Genomic DNA, 21,082 nt, shown 5'->3' with positions numbered 1-21,082 from the left:
AAATCTGTTTTGTAACACAAGAAGAACATTGAAAATGTCTAATTATAATTACATCCACAGGTCTTTAATGACTGTTTGGAGTAAGATGCAGTGTGTGTGTGTGTGTGTGTGTGTGTGTGTGTGTGTGTGTGTGTACGCGCATGCTGGGATAAGCTGAAAATTTACATGCTAGAATCATTCTAGGCAGGGATAGTTTCAGAGGAAGTTGGCTAAAGTGAGTGTTGGACCTAGGAGCCTAGCAATGTATGTCTCCTCACCTCTTTCAACATTGGGTTCATGCTGTTTATTGCAGGAACAGGTTTGTGTGGAAGATCTCTAGGGTGACAGTTAATACTAAGCTGCCTCCCTCCTTGTTCTAGGGAGCCAACCCACCTAGTAGATTGTGTTCACAGACAGGTTGCTTTTCAAAATCTCATCACTGAAATTAATAGCAGAGTTCTAACATGAATGCCTAGAGGTTTCAGATGTGCCTTAATGAATGCAAATGGCTCTCATTCAAAAGTTTACATGACTATCCCATTGTAAACTCATGAGCACCAGTTCTTAAAGTGTGTTCACCACGATGACGTTCAACAATATGTTGCCTTTCCTGAAAGGATTCAGAGGAGCAAAGATTCACCTGTCTATTGTGCTATTTTTATGTTTCTCAGTTCTGTTACATGCTGGCTCATTTAAATATCATTTGGTTATTGCAAGTTATAGTGATCTGTTTTACTTTCTGTTCTTGCATTCAGATAGCTATGTAAAATGAGATGCTATTAGAGAAATCATTAAAGTCCTCATCTGAGTAGTTGTTTGGAGGAATCTGAAATTAGTTTGAAAAGCTTTCATGTTTTAAAAGGTTTGTTCTTGCTTTCCTTCTAGAGAAAGTAAGAAATGTCATCTATGTTTGCCAATTCTGTTGTGAAATTTATTTTTTTGTTTATTTGTGGAAAACAATTTCTTGGGTTTTTTTCTCCCTTGAATTAAAGTTTTCATGTGGAACATCTTGGGATGTACTATGTTGTAGCCCTAACGCTGGCTGGCTGGAGTGGAGTTGAGAGGAGGAGGTAGGGGCCAAGAATCATGTGGGTGTCTTGGAAGGCAGAGTAAGCCCCTTGCATGGGCATGAATGAAAGACCACCACAGGTGTCTCCAGATCATGAAGGGGTCAGACCTGTGGTCTCTGCTGTCCATGATAATAGGCCTTCCTAGACTCCATGCTCAATTTCAAAGGCTGTTGGTATTCACAGACTATCTGCTACCACTTTATAGTTTAGAAATTAATGAGCAATTGGGCATCTGCTGTATAAATTAGTTCTTTCTTTATACCTATCTTGGAAAACACTGAAATACCACCTTTCACCTTTGTTCTTCAATCAAATTTCTTTTGGGCTGCTCTTTTATAGGCTTATTGTACAGCTAGGGTTCTAGAGGGACATAACTTATAGGATATATGTAAATATTAATTTATAATATATATAAAGTTTTTTTATATATTTAGGTATTTATCAGAATGGCTTACTAGCTATAGTCCAGCTAATCCAACAGCAGCTGTCCTCCAACAGAACGTCCTAAGAGTCCAGTAGTTTCTCAGGCCATAAGGTTGGATTTCTCAGCTGGTCTGCAGGATACACTGGAATCTCGATGCCAGCAGAGGAATGGGCTTGCTAGTGCGAATGCGGGCAAACAGGCAGAGACCAAGCTTCCTTCTTCCGTGTCCTTCATATAGGCTGCCAGCAGAAGTAAAGGCCGCCCAGAGTACAGGTGGGTCTTCCCACCTCAAAAGTTTGTTTTAAGAAAAGTCTGTCCCAGGAGTGCTCAGCTGTTTGGGCTTTAGTTAACTCCAGATGTGGTCAAGTTGACAACCAGGAACACCCATCACACTTCTGTATTAAAACAACAACAACAACAACAAAACAAACAAAAAACCAGTAACAACAACAAACCCTTCCCTGTATTATGAGGGCAAGATAAAGCTTGAATATCTACTTGACACTCTAAAATAAATTTGTTTTTGTTTTAAGTTTGTTTGTTTTCAAGACAGGGCTTCTTTGTGTATAACCTTTTGCGGCCCTGGAACTCACTCTGTAGACTAGACTGGCCTGCAACTCACCGAGATCTGCCTGCCTCTGTCTCCCAAGTGCTGGGATTGAAGGCACATACCACCACCACCCAGATTCTAGAATACTTTTTAAGTCATAGCACCTTAAGGAAAAAAATTTTGATGATGTTTAAATATTTTAATTTTCTTAACTAAAAACTTGTGAACTACAGGCCACTAAGGCACTAAGGGATGCTGAGAGCGAGAGAAATAGTCTCTTCCCCAGAGAGGAGCACACTAATTGATTACACAATACTGCCGGAGCTGAGAACATATGCACACATGTAGCATAAGGACTGAGAAGATTGTATTTATGTAATTAGGAACAAACACATACACACATGTGTAACAACAGGAAAAGAAACCATGAATTTGGAGGAGAGCAAGGAGGTGGGCACATAGGAGGGTTTGGTGCGAGGGAAGGAAAAGAAATCATGTAATTATGGTCTCAAAAGAAAATTTTTAAAAATTACAGAGCTTACACTAACTATAGAGGTTGTAGAAGATACTTTTAGCCTAAGGAATGCTCAACTGCTGGGCTCACTGTCTGTCCAAGGAGCATATTTTCAATACTAATTGACTTACAGTTTTATGTGAAGAAAAGGAAAGCAAATGAGACCAAATACTAAAAACAATAAAAAAAAAATGTACCTAGATCTCAGTTACTGCAAACACTCTTTATTTAAAGCACATGAGGAATGGAATAGGATGCTATGGGATGTGTTGTGAGGATCAGCTGGTGCTCTATGCGCAGGTGATCAGTGTGGAAACAGACCCATTAATACTCTCCGTACGCTGTGAGTTCTCCATTGACACCTTCAACTGCAATTAATTGACTAATTAATTATTAATTAATCAAATGATCAGTATCAAATTGAATTCCTTTTTATGTGCAGAGAAACCAGGGTGATTAAGATGACTTGGTGACAGGTAGCAGATGGAGTTTCTGTCTCTCGCATTATCTAGTTGTCTGCACAGTAATTGTGTGGCATTACAACTAAGAATAAGTGAGGGCCAGGGAGATAGCTCAGTGGGTAAAGGTGCTTGCGGCCAAGCCTGACAACCCAAGTTTGGTCCCTACAAGCTACATAATGGAAGAAGAGAGCTGACTTTTGTAAATTATCCTCTGACCTTCAAAAGTGCACCATGGCACTCTCATACATGCACACTCACACGTAAATATGCACACACGTACATGTGCAGAGTAAATAAATAATTAATAAAATAAATTACAAAACGAGCAACAAGTGAGAACAGAATATTAGGTCCTTTGATAACGTTTTAATCTTTTCTATGGGGCTTTTATTTGTATCCCATTTGACACTAGTCCATCCTTTTTTTTTTTAAACCTAAGGTGATTTTAAAAAAGATATAGCCACTATTTTAGGTTGGAAGTTTTTGATTCTCTTGTATCTCAAATCTTTCAGGTAAGTGTTATGTGGTTTATATAAAGGTGTGCATTTCCTTGTCACACACCTTCGCTCCTCTAGGGGTCGCTGCACTGTGTATTCAGCTGCAGTGGGAACTACCCAAAGCTTCTCATGTTTGTTACTCCCAATGCCCCATGTGTATGGTAGAAGTTTTAGCCGGGCGTGGTGGCACACGCCTTTAATCCTAGCACTTGGGAGGCAGAGGCAGGCGGATCACTGTGAGTTCAAGGCCAGCCTGGTCTACAAAGTGAGTCCAGGACAGCCAGGGATACACAGAGAAACCCTGTCTCAAAAAACCAAAAAAAAAAAAAAAAAAAAAAAAAAAAGAAGTTTTAACCAGTTTCTGGGCCCGTGTGACACTGTGAGATACTTCTTTTGTAATTCTGTAACTGCGTAGCACAGCTAAGGCCTAGGAAACGTCAAGGGAAGTAGTTTCTATTGCTAACTGTTGTGTATTGTTTCTAAAATAATAAATGCAGATGTCTGCTAGAATTGTTATTTTTCTTAACTATTGTGTTTAATAACCATTACACCATGTAAATTAATAAAAGCCAGTCAACCTTAGGGAACAATTTAGTATTGTGCTACAGTACACTGTGTTGACTGTGCATGCTTAAAAAGTTTTTTAAAGAGCTAGAAAAAAAAAAAGGCTTGCTGTTTTCCAGTGGTTAAGCATCATTTTTTTAATGCTTCACATTTAAGTATCTTCTAATCCTCTAAAAATAAATATTTTATTATGAAGAGTAAAACCTTACTCATATGAAGTTATTTCTATTGTAAGATTTTACATGGCAGATTATGTATGTACACACATATATTTTGCTTTTCTTCATCTTTAAGTGCATATTCAAAATGTATAATGAATATATGACTTTTTTTGATACAAGTGGATAAAACTGGTAAAATTAAATTTTTGTGTAAGAAAAATATGAGGTACAAGTGAGAAGGCATCTCTAGGACGCTGGGACCGTTTAATGCAGTTCCTCATGGTGTCGTGATTCCCCCACCCCCAGCCATAAAATTATCTTCACAGCTACTTCATAACTGTAATTTGTTACTGTTATGAATGGTAATGAAGATACTTGATGTGCATGATATGTGATATGCGCCCCCTGGGAAAAGGTCGTTCGACCCCAAAGGGTTTGCGACCCGTAGGTTGAGAAGCGCTGCTCTAGAGTGACAGGACAATATGGAAAGATAAAGATGAGAAAAGGCAGACTGTTTGAATTGGCTGCATTGACCTGTTTGAGCAGCACCCGATAGGATTAAAGAACTAAGCACAACTCCGTGCTAAGAGAATGAGGTCACCTTGTACACAACGAAGAAAACGACAGAAAAGTGTAACGATCTCAGGGGTGATTGAGCATGATGCTAGCCACAGTCTTTTAGATGAGCCAGCAGAGAGGATGCACACAATTACTACCAGCGAGAGGGAATGCGCACATTCTAGTAAAAGAACACAGAAGGGCTTCCATTGGCCCACAGACGGAAAGCAGTGTAAAATCTAGTGCAAATGGAGATTCTCGGGCTGGTCAGGCAGGATGATGCCCGCCTCTCTCTCAGAGTGTAATAAAAGAGACTCCTTGGAGAAAAATATTCACATTTTCTTCAATTTAAGGTTCCAGTGGACACCAGAGATGCATGCCAGCATTTTAGAAATAAAAGGGGATCCCTAGCAGATAAAAATGCTGACTATAGTTTAGGTTTTGTGTGTGGGGTGGGGGTGGGATGGGTGTGTGGGTGGGGTGCTGATGATTTTAGGTCTGGAAATAGTGACTGAATCATCAAACTATCACAGAGGAAACGTGAGGATTTTCTTCAATGACATGTAGGATTGATTGGAACAACATATAAAAATAGGACACTGAAGAAGAAGCTCAGAGAACCACAAGGCTTCGACTTGATGGCTCTGGAACAGGAGGTTTGTTAATTTTGCTGTCGTGGTTAGCATTGTTCTACTTGGATAACATTGTTGTACAGTCAACACGTCTAATGCTCAAAAGGTGTATAAGGTATTTTTCTTTCTGGTTGGGGTTGAGTGAGTTTATTTAACCCACTCTCAGCTTTGAAAAAGGAAGAGGGTTGTAAGCGGAAGGAAAGTGGCCAAGAAGATGCATCAAATGAGGGCAGACAGCTCTACTTAGAATACTGAGGGGGCCTGAAAGCCTGGAAATGGACAATGTAACTGCTAGGAGAGAGAAGCTCAAGAAAAGCTCTGGACAAGGCAGAAGGACAAAGGGATGTCGCTGCATGATGGTGACCTCAGTGACCAGGTGGATGTATGGCTCCTCCACCACAATTGGCTGTGTAAGCTTGGGCAAGTCTCTCAGTCTCTGCGCTCTAGTCTGTCATGTTTTCCTTGGAACAGAGAGCGTGTGAAAGTCTGGGGATGTGTCCCAGGTAGTTCCTTAAAGGTCCAGCTGCTGGTGGTGCTCAGAGAAAATGAGACACACAACAGGAGCTGTAGGACATTGAGCTCAATGAAAATCAGTCTAATCTCACATATGCCAATCAGGTTTATAAATAAAAACAAATACTATAAAGTTTTCTTATAATTATAATGTGTTTCTCAGAAAAGACCCCGCTGAGTGTATGAAATTGATGGTTTATATTAGATGTGTTCCTATAGTTAGGCAGAAACTTTTCTCGTAAATACAGTACACAGAACAGCTTGTCATTGCTTCATCAATAATTGCTTGGAATGGCTCATGACCAGAGGACTGTCTTGGCTTCTTTAAGGACACTGTCTGTTTGATTTTTATTGAAAGCAGAACCTTTTAATTTGTAACCCTTCAAGTGGATATTCACTTTACATCTTAACGGGAGGCCACTTAAAAGTTAAGTTTAAAATGTTCATGCAATTAATTCTCTGAGCACGATGGTTTAACTGCCATTATATTCATAAAATAAGAAGGATGAATAATTTTGGCTGATATTCACACTTTGAAATTCTAAATTGTGGGCATCGACATGCTATGCATTAAAAAGGGGCCCTTACGCAGCCTTTTCACCTTAAAAAATGTCAGACATATATTATCAACACAGCACGAAATAAATTCACATTGATTTGGACAGGAATTTAACATTTTTATTTCCTCTAGAAAAACAAAACTCCAGGCTCATTTCAAGCATTTTCCCTAATTGTGTTGTTTCAATGTCCATAAATACAAGAGAAAAAAATCACAGATTTCCATCATTGGCAGAAGATTTTATTAACTTTACAGATACTGAGGCTGAGACAGGGATGTGTCATGACTCCATCCACACCCAGAGGTGAAAATGCAAGAGCCTAATGTAGAACCTAAACAGGAGGGAGGGGCAGGGTCTGCTCAGTGAGTGTGCTGGATGGCTCCTTTAACTTAGTCCACATTTTTAATAAATAGAACAGATGTAAGAGGATCCATCAGGCAATGATTGGCCTATGTTATGAAAGTAATTTAAAACCAGGGGTCGGAATTGAAAGAGGCTTCACCATGTGAGCCACTGGTCCCGGAGTTAGTACTTACAGTTTGGATAATTTCATGTTTCCATTTGGGAAACAAACCAAGGGTTCTTTAAAAATGTGGACTAATATAGCGTACCACATGTAGTTAGCTCTCTATACACTTGTCTATAGGGTGATAGAGCCTGTGATCTATAGAGTAATAGGGCCTGTGATCTATAGGGTGATGGGGCAGCCTGTGGTCTATAGGGTGATAGACCTGTGGTCTATAGGGTGATGGAGCCTGAGGTCTATAGGGTAATGGAGCCTGTGGTCTATAGGGTGATGGGGCGGCCTGTGGTCTATAGGGTGATGGGCCCTGTAGTCTATAGGATGATGGAGCCTGAGGTCTATAGGGTGATGGAGCCTGTGGTCTATAGGGTGATGGGGCCTGTGGTCTATAGAGTGATGGACCTGTGGTCTATAGGGTGATGGGGCCTGTGGTCTATAGGGTGATGGACCTGTGGTCTATAGGGTGATAGACTTGTGGTCTATAGGGTGATGGACCTGTGGTACTGCTCTAACCTTGACATTTTTTAATTTCACCCAGCAGCGTTGCCTGATCCCCAAACTGTTCATCAATACATCCAGTGTGATGGTAGATTCTGCTATGATGCCACTTCCTTATTTGTCTCCAACTCATTCCCTCACCACCATCACCACCATCACTTCCCCAGGCTTTTGTCTACTTTTGCAGATGCCCATTTCCTCTGCTTCCAATGGAGAATGGGGTCTTCACAAAATGCCATGGTATCTTTTTATATTTTGAGTTCTTACATAAAGCCTATGGTATACACTGAATTATCATTCACTGACTTTCCAATGTATGGCAAAAGTATCTTAGACAAGATATGTATATTATGAACAATTGTGTTCTTTTAAGAATGAAAATGATTCAGCCTGTGGTCTGACCATTTTGTCTGGCTGCTGTTGTCCTCAGTCCATGTCCAGTTACTTTCCCACTTTGGACCTACCTTGCAGTTTAAGTTCTGGGTCCAGTATTTTCAAGTGTCATGTCAAGTATGAACTGTGTATATAGTTGGAGGCATGCTTTTTGTAGTTCCTTGAGTCAGACATCCTAATAAATAATTTGGAGAAACTGTTAAAAAAAAAAAAAGAAGGAAAATTATTTGGGGGCCAGAGAGATGGCTCAGTGGTTAAAAGATTTCTGGTACCCCACATGGTAGCTGAAAACTGTCTAGAACTCTGGTCTCTGCTGCCCTCCATGAACAGCAGGCACACGCATACATACACAGACATACATGCAATCAAAACACCCACATGCATAAAATAAAAAATTTAAATTTCTAAAAGAAATAATTATTTGTACAGCATTACTAGTTTTTATATTTAAAAAAACCTTTCACAAGTTTTTAATGATTTGTTCTGTGAACTTAGGTCTTGGTTCCTTGCTGCTTTCTCTGGTCACTTAGCAGTAATTGTTTTTAATATGATTTAATGGCAGTTTCAAGGTCAAGGTTAAAAAAAGAAAAGGGAAACAAAGCCAGGGTTCCCCTTTTACTACTTGGCTTGAAATTTTAAATCAAGTCAAGTAATTTTAAAGTCATATTTTGTAAACTGGAGGAGTACCTGACTCTGCCTGGCTGAGTAATGCGCATGCAAAGTAGGGTGAGCATGATATGGAAATTTCTCTGGAAGAAAACCATCTGGGCCATTTGGCAGGATAAAGGTAATTCTCTTGGCAGTTCACAGCGAAGATGATTTGTCCTTTCTCTTTCTACAACTCGAATGTCCTGATTATCAGCAAAGACCACATGCAAAGGAATACAGTTGTTTGTTTTTTCTAGTAGCATTTAATTTTCAGGTTGTATTTTGGACCTTTCATTTGAGACTTTTTTTTTGAACAACCAAGTCAAAATAAAACATCTGCGCTTACTTTAAAGTTTCTTTAAGTAGAAATGCTGTGCATGCTCAGTGGATGGATGCAATCCAGCCCTTAGAGATATTTGGATGTTTTCTAGACTTCAAAAACTGTGGAGTTCAATGTGACTTTGTGAATAAGGTGGTTCTTGATTTTGCTTGTCCTTCTGTGGCTCATACTGATAAAAATCAACTTATCAAAGTGTGATTCAGTCACAGAATCCCTCTCGCTCAACTCAGACACATAAATAAACACACAGCATAGGCTCTGGTACCAGCCTCTGCTCTGCTCTTCAAGAGCCCCGCCCTACTGAGTGTCTGGGACACTGGAGACTGGACAGCAGAAGCTGTTTCTGTTATTTTTATGCTTGTATTTCTCTTTCTGATGTAAACATCAGTGTTCAAAACTCAAATGGGTCCAGTAAAATGCTTCCTTGAAACAACCTAGCTTCTTTCAGCAAACCACTAGTCATCTTGGGCTTTGCACTCCACTTTCTTGTCTTCACCAAGATGGCTCCGGGGAAGACGGCACTGAGGAGTCCCACTCAGTATCTGTGGTAGCATAAACGGCTGAAGAGATCTGGAATGGCCTGGCTGAGCTGGGCTACATCCAGACTGGAAACTACTAGGGTGCAACAGGGTCTCTCTGGCTATTCAGACATAAACCCAGTAGTATGCATGGCCAGACTGAAAACCTTCGCCTTAGCATTGCCTCATGTAGCAGTCATATCCTGGAGGTCCAAGCCTGTAGGATCGTGGGCATTATAGAAAGAATGTAGGTGATGGAAAGAAATTTGGTTCTGAAATTTTAGTCTCATTTTCCTATTAGCACGTGTGACCTTGGGAAAGGTTACTTACTTACACGCCATCACTGGTTTATTTATAAGGTGGAAATAATACGTACCTTGCACAGACTGAGGGCTATGGAATTAGAATGTCTTTTCCTGAGGCCAGCAGACAGCTACTGTTGTTGACTGGCAGTTATTCAATATGTGTAGTTTATGAGCATTTTCCACAAGGCCAGAGTGAAAAGGGGGGGGGGCAACAAGAGGATGGTAAGGAAGAAAGAAAAGAGAGAAAAGGCAAAAGCCAGTTCTACATATGATATTTTAGATTCCACTTTGACTTTTGTTTGCATTTACATAACACAAAACCATTCCTTATGTAATATGATTGATATGCAGTAAGTTGATGCCACAAATAGAGATATAAGTAAATATTTTATATTTATTATTTAGTTATCATGGGAATCTTGAAAAAATATTTTCAAATAAATGCCCATTGGGGGATTTAGCAAGAGAAATAATATGATTTTAATGTTTGAGAAAGTTACTTTTCTCTTTATCATCAATATTTTTGTGTGCAAAGCATAAAGATCAGTGAGGTAGTTAGACTTCCCAAAAGTATTTTAAAGACAATTTTGTTTGTGTAAGTAAAACTCGGCTGATAAAACATCGCGATCTACATTCAATCTCTAGGCTTCCTTCAAGTACTTTATAATTGCATAAGCGCTGTTGCTGGTTCACACTGAAGTATGGGGATTCTGCTAAAAGAAATAGCCCCCCTTGGGGAACATTTTCATAGTGTCTATTACTGTGATAAATCAGATGGATTTTTAAGTGGGAACTATGTATAGCTGCAGGCTGGGTCATAAAACAGCTAGCTGCTTTCAGCCTCCGAGGCATAAGTATCTTGGTCAGCAGCTTCACCGCTGATGTGAGGGGACACCTCGGCACCTTAGAGTTGCCCTTGTCTGTGTACTCACAGGCATTCCTACCCGTTGTAGCTCGGTGGAATGTCATGTGGATTTTCCTCCTACTGTGGTAGGAAATTAACTTCAAATTGGAAATGCTTCCAGTGGCGAAGTGTCTCTCCCCCATAATCACCCACCCCACACCGCCACCAACCTGAAGGGCTGATTGTGAGAACAACGCCTGCTAACACAACTGATAAACTCATGATGGCGTTACCTCCCACAACAGTCAGCTTCTAGGAGAAATGTCTCGATCAATTAGGGATAAATTCCACAAACTACGCCCAGGATCTCAACATTGACGACTCCAAAAGTTACTAGGAAAAGAATGGAGAAAGAGGTGAACGACGGCTGTCCAGACACTGAGCACTTCCTTGGGTCTGCGCAAGTTGTAAATGAAACATCTGATAACGTGGCGGCAGAGAGTAGTTAAAGCCTTCAGACTGGATCCTACGATAAAGAAATCAAATTAGAAACGAACGGGGAGGTTACAAAAATCACTCTCATGGGAGCCCATGAGAATGCAACGGTAAGCTGTACACAGAGACTAGATGGAGTGAGTACCAGAAACTCTGACGTTTGGATTTATAGAAGAAGTAACAGAGCCTAACATGGGTTACTAGGCATCGTGGTTGGAAAGGGTAAGAATCCCATACAGCAGGGGCTTGAAGAGAGAGAAAGTGTGCTCCAGAGCGAGCGGGTACCATAGATAAGGGATGTGGTGCTCTGCACATCTCATCTGGGACAGAAGCGCTGCAGTCCAAGGCACATCCTTACCTGCTCACCGGTGTGACAGAACCGTCTTGAGAGGCCTTTCAGTAGACCTCCCTGCTGGCAGTGGCTTCAGGGTAGACAGAAACTCCGCATTTTTGAATCTCCCAGCCCCAAAGGCTTCCGCTTCCCACTAGTTAAGAAAGTAATCACTCCAAGATATCTACAGACTTAAGAAACTGGTGTAATTTTAATGCAGAAATGGGGGACATAGGATTCTCTGGTGGGAAGTATTGCCTTGCTACAGAAGTTAAGTGGAAAGATCTCATATCTGAGAACTGTACCCTGACCTCTGAGAGGCAGTATGAGACCAACTGGGCATGCGTATGAGCAAAGAGGCAGCTGTAGAGACAGGTGTGGTATGGCCACAAAACCCAGAATCACTGAGTACCCATCCATACCTCTGCAGCCCTTACTCCATGACACCGATTGGGTTCACCAGCATTACCCACTGTCTCAAAGCACCAGTTACATTTGCGGGAGGCTCGGCAGCTACGAGAACATTTTCTATGCAGACACCTGCACTGGCAAGGCAGCACTGTTGGTATTGGGCCATCCAGCTGGGAGGTGCACAGGCTTCACTGGCAGGAGCAACCGGTGAGGGGCCGCTGTGCTCACTGCGTCGAAGGACCTGGGTATAGAAAAGGCTGGCGAGAATTCAGCCCATCAAGAGTCACTGTAGCCTGTGGGCCAAGGTGAGAACAGTAGTGTTTTCAGGCAGCAACTAGTTAGCAGCTGCCTGCTCCCAGCACAAAATAAACTGAAAAAAAAAATGTCTCCATCTCCTAGCTCCTTAAAAAGAAAGGCACACTGACTTCTTATTTATCCAAGCTGGTGGCTAGGTTCTAGTAATTAGTTCAATGAGCATTATCTTAGCCAGGCCAAAAACCGAAACAAAACAAACAAAAGCTCAGAGCCAAAGAGCTTGACACTGTGTTGTAGCATCTTATAACTGAAAGTGACCCTTTTCTGGGGGTTGTAGTAAAGGAGAAAGAGTAAGAACATGAAGAAGAAGAAGAAGAAGAAGAAGAAGAAGAAGAAGAAGAAGAAGAAGAAGAAGAAGAAGAAGAAGAAGAAAAAGAGAGAGAGAGAGAGAGAGAGAGAGAGAGAGAGAGAGAGAGGGAGGGAGAGTTTCCCTTCTCTAGCCATGAGCTAAGGGTAAGAGATCTAAACACTTGGCAGCAATGCATCCAGGCAGCCTAATGCAGCTGGTTTGTGTCCAAAGCCAGCTGAAGGGCCCCTCTGGGCAGATTCACCCCAGTACATATAACTTGATTAGATAATACTTTGCCCAGGAGAAAAATCAGTCAGTCTAGTCCATGGCACAAGGCCTGACAGGCAGAGTGCAGAATGGCTCTACGTTTCCTCACCCCCAGAAACTAGTCCCTTATAAGGTCTGTAAGTATACAAGCATGCAGCTCCCCGGGAATGTGAAGCAAGGCCTCTGAGGGACAGCTCCCTGGTATGCACATGGGAGACATCTGAGGTGTCCTGAGAAACAAGCTCACACCTCCATGGTCTACAGAGCCGAGAAGCCAGAATGCTAAGGAATCACAGATTTTGAAGTAGAACCATGTTCATTCATCAGCAGAGACTGCGACCACCCAACAAGGAGAAGCTTTCTTCCCACCCCACACACGTGACTACCTGAACACTAACATGATTCCGGAAGAACCAATAACCTGATGGACTTTCACTCCCTGGCAGCCTTCAGGGGTGAAAGTTGGAATCTGTTTTATTTGATTTGAAGTCGGTAAGAACCAAGATGTTTCTTATAACTTGAGTTTACTTGCTATACTTGCCATAGCTGAATTATAGAATTATGGTTCCTCTTGGGAAATAAACCTACAAAAATAATCATGGATTCATTGCTATGTTCATGTAAGTGGATTTTCATTTGCTCCATATGAATGAACACCAGTGTACAATCTGAACCTTGACTTTAATCTTGTACACTTTGATCAGCCAGATCCCTAACAAGAGGTTACTGCACTCACCACATGAAACCCCAGGCATCTAAAATTATTACTAAAGGCTCCACATTTCCATATGGCCTTGTAAGCAGATTTCTCCTAAATAGTTTATCCTGCTGTGTTTTTAACATAAGAACCAACAATTCAGTGGATGGTGTGGCTGTTACATGAACAGATCCTCTGCCCTACTCGTAAGCATCTGCAACACAGATGTTTATTTTGTTAACATCCAACAGTCATTCGCTTAATAGCAGCACAGAGTAACACCCGAATATTGATAGTCTGAATTTGAGATGACCAAATTCATCCAGGCTGGAATTGAAATTTAACTTTGTACTTCATTGCGGAAAATACAAATTTAAAAAGTCAGAGTCTGAAACATGCAACAGCAACAACAAAACAACAACTAAGGAAAATTAAATTAGCTGCAATTTAACCTAGAATAAATATGATACTTTCAAAAGTTTTTATTTTAAGTAGACGTTCAGATAGAAAAGCAAATATTAATTTAACACATGTGATAGGCTACAACTCTTTCAAGAAAGTACTAGAAAAAGCACTGTCATATTATAACAAATAACATCAAATACATTGTAAAAATGACAGAATTTTGATATATTAACTGTGCTATAGAATTTAGTACATTTTCCTCTACAGAATTCAAAGCATGTGAAAATTGATTCTCTTCCACATTCTCAATTTTTCAATAATGATGAAAAACTTCCCAAATTCTCAAGTAAGGAAACTGGAGCATGAAAGTTTAAATGATTTCATAATTCCATAGCTGCATACACTTTAATTGGCTTCAAGATTTTCTTTCACCATAGAATGTCTTCTTTTTGTTCATGGGTCAAAACATTTCTTATACTTTCATATCAAACTGGAACATTGCTTTTTTTCATGACTCCTCCCCCATCTTCAGGAAAAATGAGTCACTGAAGCCAGCTCTTATTCTGCAGTCTCAGAGTCCCATCCATGGGATTTTGAAGGGTCTCTTTACTCTATGTCCAAGTACAAGCCAAGTTTATTGCAAGATACACCAGAAGTAGGAGCCACAGTAGTCGCAGTGTGCACAAGTCTTCAATTGCTATGCTGTCCAGCTCTTTAAAGGTCATATAATTAATGGTTGGAACAAGCAGAGCAAAAATGCGGGGGACATATTATGACAGTATGACAAATAAACACTTTAATTTGTAGCTAAAAATATTTTAAGACTGAAACACATAGGAAGAGGGGGAAGTGATGTTATATGGAAAGTTCAAGCCTCACTAAATCCTACCTTCTTCTCATAGTCCCTCTGCCATCCCATAGTACTCCTCGAGCACTTTCTTTAGGCGGTTCTATTCCAAAATATCAACAGCATGCAAAATACACCTGAAGCTTCCAACAAGATTCCACACCAAAAGGGAGAAGGAAGGTATGTATAGTCAAAGATTTAACAAACAATCACAATTTCCAAGGGAGATTTAGCAGTCAAGTTGCTCCACTATCACATAAGATTAGAAGTCTGCAGAGCATCTTAAGTTGATCTTCCTACTCTATAGCAAGTTTTATTCCCTTCTTTGATTCCATTTTAAGAGACACAGGCAGTTCCGAGTCCCGTGGGAGAGATCCTAACACTTGTTTTATAAAATGTAATCAGGTGAGTAGCGAGGAGTCAGACTTTCTAGTCTTCTCCTCCACATCTCAGCAGAAGGATGTGAATTCCTTCCACACACTCATTCATATGGTCTCTTCCCTTATGCAGTCAAGGGCACTCAGTGGGAGAAACAAGGATCCAAGGATCCTTAGTCCCTCTATCAGAGCAGTGACTGCAAAAGAACAAAACACTAACTGCACCCACCTATTGTGAGTGATAGTGGAGGAAGCAGATATGAGGTGGTTTGGAAGGTGGGAACTGAGATGCAAGGGAAAAAAAGAGGTTAGGGTAAGAAAGTAGGCACCCCAAGGAACTGTGCAAAGAAGTGAAGCTGGTCTATTTCAGTAAGACCATGTGTAATTCTCTGGAATGTAGCAGGTTTTAGCTAGGGAAGTATGGAGCTAAACTTAGGGCACTAACAAGTTTAGTAAGCACAGTAACCAAAGGGTTCCGAGAAGAAGGGCCGTTTGGTCAGAGACCATCTTCACATCTTTAGAAGGATTATTCAAGGGGTGCTCATCACTTGGTGAATGGTTTGGTGGTAGGGGGACTCTTAGACTAGTTAAAGCAGGACAGAATTGAAAGCAAAGGTATCATAAGAGACAGCTTCAAGGAATTAGACTCCATCTGCTGAACAAGGTCTCACTGGCTATTTTAGAGATGCTGTAAGCAAACAATGGTGGGATAGAAAAAAAAAAACAACTAAATGATATGCACAGAGCTAGGGATATGACTCAATGGACAAAGCTCTTGCTGGACTAGGAGTTCAGAACATCTGGTGCTGGAGTTCTTCCTAAATTGAGTCCTCCCATGCTTGAAGAAACAGGACACTGCAAGAGTGCTGATTTCTCAGATGTTGGAAAATGCCGGTGGTTATTTTCAAGCAAGGGGGGAAAAAAAGACAGCATTATCTACTCCCACACAGTCTGACCGATGCTATAAAAAAGGGCAGTAGATGATGCCGTTAATACTTTCAAAGTTTTCCTAGGAGAAAAGAATCATAGAGCTGGGAGTGGGGCAACATAAATTGAATTGGCCAAATAGATCATATCACATGGACAAATGTGTCCTGGACTGGAGGGTATGCTGTGACGAAGTCTGTTGAGGCACTGGAAATGACTCCACGGCACTGGCAGAGAATGCTGGAGTTAAGGCCAATGAAGCAATCTTCAAATTTTATGCAGGTGCCTTAAGAAGCCAAGAAATACAGCTACTGGGGCTGAAGTTCCTGTTGTGAAAGACATTTTAGAAGCCAGTCTTCTATATGTTTGCCTGGGGGAAGTGCTGGGCTTTTAAATTGGCTAGCAATAGTGTGGTCACTGTACCCAGAGGGAATCAGACACGGCGAAAACAGCCAGTGGGTCCAAATGGCCAAAATGACTGAATGACTTGATTTTACTACCGCTGTATAATTCCTGTTCTTTACAGAATAGGAATTGCTGAACATTTCTGGGTCTTCTGAAATCAGGAAGTGGTTTTGTGTTTGCAACCTCTGCTGCATGATGTAATAAGCATGCTAGTGTTCGAAAATCAACAATACGGCTAACTGTGCAGTTGTGTGAGTGTTTGTGGTATGAATATTACACTTAAAAGAAAATGTAACACCTGGAAATAAATCAAGTTTTTGCCATACTTTATATATTATCTTTTTGTACTGGCATTTAAAGTGATATTCTGGGAATGCACGATAAAGCTTTGAGAAGTTAATCCAGGTCTTCCCAATATTATTCCTACGGTCCCTGAGGTAAAGGACTGTAAACACCAGTGGTTATTTTGTAACATTCAACCTGTGGGGATAGCGTAAGAGATTTATCTGAGGCCAGATCCAGAGCTGCACAGCCTTCAGTAGCAGGCATTAAATCATTGATACCTAGTCTTTGTTTTCCTGCAAGTTCATTACCTCCTGGCTGACCAAAGAAAGATGGCTCATTGTTTGCTGTGGGGCCTCGAGCTAACAGGCCCCTCCTTTAATTTCCTGATGGCAAGAGATTACTTCATATGTGTCTCTTGGATTGACAATCCCTAGACAAATATTTTCCCTTCCCACAGCAGCTATAATACCCTGGAAGTCTTGGCATATCATTATCATCATGGCCAGAAACTTCTTGTACTCTTCTATGAGTACCATTTACTCCAAAGTGAGTGCACCTGTTATTTTGAGGTCTGCAACTTTTAACCTTACAGTTTCATTGTAAATTGCCAAATTTACCACAGTTAAAGCACTGGAGGTTTTGATATCTGAGACCTCTAGCTATAGCTTGTCCTACGATATTGTTTTGATGTTCTGGAGAGATAATATTAACTGTTTCTCTTACTGATTCATCTAATGGGGCTCCTTGTGCTTTTAATGGTCTAATTGCTCTCTTACTTTCAGTATTTGCATTCTCATATGCCATGATCAGTGTCAATGCCTGTCTGGTCTCAGGCTCTGGTATGGCTCTATCTAGAGCCGAACCCAATCTCTGTAAGAATTCTCTGAAGGCTTCTCCAGGGCCTTGAAATACCTTAGTAAATGAAGTGGTTCTTTTACCAGGCTCCCCAGCCATGTCCCAAGCTCTTAAGGCTGCAACACGACATTGTTCAATTACTACATCTTCAGATCAGGTTTGTTCTCTTAAGTCAGCCTAACGCCCTTCACCAAGCAATTGATCTTTAACCACATTTATCCCCTTTGTCATATTATGTTGTTCTATTCTCCTGCCTTCGTTTCTCCACCATGATAACCACTGTAACTGTTGAGCAGCTTCTAACACAGCTGACACCAATCCCTTCCAATCTTGGGGAATAAGTTTATGCTGCATAGCCCAGTTACTTAACATTTATTTAACATAAATTGAATACATTTCATACTGTACAATAACCTATTTAAAATGCTTTAAATCTAGCTTAGCTACTGGATGCCATGCCATCTCATCATAAGCCTCACCACCATCATTAGCAGGGATATGTTGCACAAAGACTGGAAATGCCCATGATGTCTAGAGGATGCCTAGAGGATTCCTCTATTGGAGCACTTGTCTCCACAGCCCTTTTGGCCTGTCTGCTTTCCTGTTCCTCTAGAATCTTTGCAGCCTCTCCGGCTTCCCATTTTTCTCTGTCCCCTTCTGCACACCAGTGCTCTGACAACCTGGCATGTGGAGCAGGGCAGGGCGGCAATTGTGGGAAACACTGGCTCTCGATTACCAAGGGTATTTCCTTTACCAACGAGCGCTTTTTGTTTTCTAAATGCTTTAACCTCTACTTGCAAATTATGTAGTTGTACAGCCAACTCTGCAATCCTTTCCAGAACGATAGAATTTACTGACCTTTCCAGTTTTCATATCTTATTGGTCTTCCAATCTTTTAAAAAATGTAATACAGTAAAAAGACAAAGGAAAAAAAAAACAAAAAATTCCCTCTGAGTATAAAGTAGGAAAGAAATTTGCAACAGCAGCTGTGATTTTTTGCTGAAACAGCATTCCTCTATCTTTAAAACCTGTGTCTTTCTCTGAAACATTAGAAGTTAAGTTACCCATTATGCCCAAAGCCCATTGGGTGCCACCTGTTGACTTCAACCTTTTCCAAACCTACTTTATTCAGGGTTCCTTAATACTTATACCCCCCTTCCAACCCACCTACCCTAGATAAGAGAGAAAAGAGGTAAATGGGAACAGAAGTAGACTTTGTTGAATTTAGTTCCTGGGAGTGATTCCTCCGGTGTAGTCGGCAGGATTTCAGCAGACCAGCAATTCCACCAAAGTCGCTGTTGGAACCTGGAACAGCAGCCAAAGCCTGGAGCCTCGAAGCCTTCGCTGGAGCAGTTCTCTCTAGGAGTGTCTCAAAGTGGAGCAATGAACAGCCAAACAATACCAAGATCCAAAAAGTGGTTCGACTTCTAAGTGGATAAACATCACCTGTTCTTTCACAAGTCTGTTCCCTATACCATACTTGGGATCAAAACAAAAACCTGTTTACATCTACTACAGGCATTTAAAGTGATATTTTGAAAATTGTAATATAAGTACATAATTTCTCCCTCTTCTCCTTCCTCCCTCTGACCTCTCTTATGTAACCACATCCTTTCTCCCTTTCAAATTCATGGATTCATTTTCTTTAATCATTGGTGTGTGTGTGTGTGTGTGTGTGTGTGTGTGTGTGTGTGTGTGTGTGTGTATGTGTGTGTGTGTGTGGTGTGTGTGTGTGGGGTTTGGATAGCAAACTGGAGGAGACTATTTCTTCCCATTTTTAGAATTAGGCAGAAATATTGTAAGAACCAGAGGAACAAGAAGTCCTCTGTGAGCTTTCATCTCCTAGAAATATGAGAGAAGCCACCCCTGTGAACTCTCCACATGCATGACACTAATGGTTGTGAAAGAGGGAAATCTCACAAGGCCACCGTGCTAGACAGAAAACTACAGGCAGCTAAGGAATACTGGGAAATACACTGTTTGTTTGTTTGTTTGTTTTAATGAGACTATAATTGTCTCATGAAAATCTTGAGTACTGGGACTGAATAACAATTTATTATCTTTCTCGGAAAGCCCTGGTAGGAAAAAAAAAATGAAAAAACACCATTAGTTGAAGAATGTGGGGAAGCAGAATTATCTCTCTAGAAGATACCAGCATCATACATTTTCATGTAGGAATGCAGATACTCTATACAAAGATGCTATGAGATCATTTTACAAGTGGGCGTTTAGGGTCTGACATTCATACACTGCACTAAATTAGCAAAACTTCCTGTATTTCCTGGAACTACGTGGTTCCAGCAGTGAGGCACACATTCATCAAGAGATAACGTGGTTGCAGCCTATCTGTACCCAAAGAGTGCATGGATTGCATCCTCTTCTTTTGTTTTGGGGCTCCAATGATGGTTTGCTGAAATGAGTTTTGTGTTTAGGAACCTAGATGCTTAGAGAGTCTGGCTACATAGTGAAATGTTTGCTTCATGCTTGTCACTGAACAAAAGTGTGACTGACGGGGGGAGAGGATGATACAGATGAAGATGTCCTGGGGTCTGGAGAGACGGCCAAACATGTGACTCTGATAATGCAAATCCCAAATAAAGACTTTTTTCGGTTGAATGATGACTTTTTTTTTTCCCATATTTGATTCTTTGAAGGATGTGCCATTATGTTTTAAAGAAGAGGAACAAAAGTCACAGAAAGGTAAATAATTTCCTGAACTCCACTTAGTGAATAAAGGACTAGGTACCTTTTATTTAAACAATTAACCTTACAAGAATTTTTAACAGAACAAGACTTTCAACCTCATTGTGTAAGGTAAAAACAATTAAACAGTCTTGAAACTTCCTGAACCTTGGTTGGTTCAGAAGAAATTAAATGTTTGGGTTTTTAAAATATTTGATTCTTTCAAATTTTCATCTGAACAAACAACTTTTTATATATACATATGTATGTGTGTGTGTACATATTTGAAAAGCCAATCATTACCTTTATTAGTAAATTATTTTAAGATGCATTTAGTTTTGTTCTTTGAAGCTAACCTTCATGAGCTGTGAGTTCTTCTGCAAAGTGCTTATTTAAATGTTCAGAGCATCAAATTTAATTCTTAACACTCTTCTATTACTTCCACAGCCAGAAAAATGAAAACAAAGAAACAAAAGTCCCATTACTATCTCTATCACACGTCCATTACATCCTCAGAAGTTCCAGGTTCCATTACTAAGTGGCCGGGTAGCATGGCATTAACACAGACACTGTGCCTCTTGGGTCTCTTCTGGCTTCTTAGTTCTAAGTCTGATCTAGTCAAGCTAGTTGAAGAAAGAACAACACAAGTCTTTGGTTTGACTGGCTTGCGTGGAATGTAGAGAATGAAGCAAGCAAGGTTTTAAAGCCAGAGTTTTCTTTGGGAGTTAACAAATTGAAAGATAGGAAAGAGAAAGAGGAGAAGCCATTTGGAGGGTGGTAGGAGTCAATGGGACATGAAATATTGACACCCTGGACTCTGGGAGCTGTGATGATGGGAACAGAGCTGGCCACTCAGTAGGTTCATTGGCGTCGTCTAACAGTTTATAGGGAGCAATGCAGGGACTCAGAATAAAGGTTCATCTGCCTGGCTCCCTACTATCC

At 40.7% G+C, this 21,082-nt stretch overlaps 1 long non-coding RNA gene across 1 annotated transcript; it reads right to left on the bottom strand.

The window, feature by feature from the left end:
* Positions 1–41: 41 nt before the first annotated feature.
* On the bottom strand, positions 42–8,104 carry LOC311581754. Its single transcript, XR_014773883.1, has 2 exons — positions 7,969–8,104; positions 42–1,868 (listed from the first exon to the last, which is right to left on the bottom strand). It is a non-coding gene; the product is annotated as an uncharacterized lncRNA (long non-coding RNA).
* Between the last annotated feature and the right edge of the window lie 12,978 nt (positions 8,105–21,082).

Source organism: Acomys minous, assembly GCF_964271855.1.
Source record: "Acomys minous genome assembly, chromosome: 13".
In the NCBI taxonomy this organism is placed as follows: domain Eukaryota; kingdom Metazoa; phylum Chordata; class Mammalia; order Rodentia; family Muridae; genus Acomys; species Acomys minous.
This window is presented reverse-complemented; position numbering and strand designations above follow the sequence as displayed.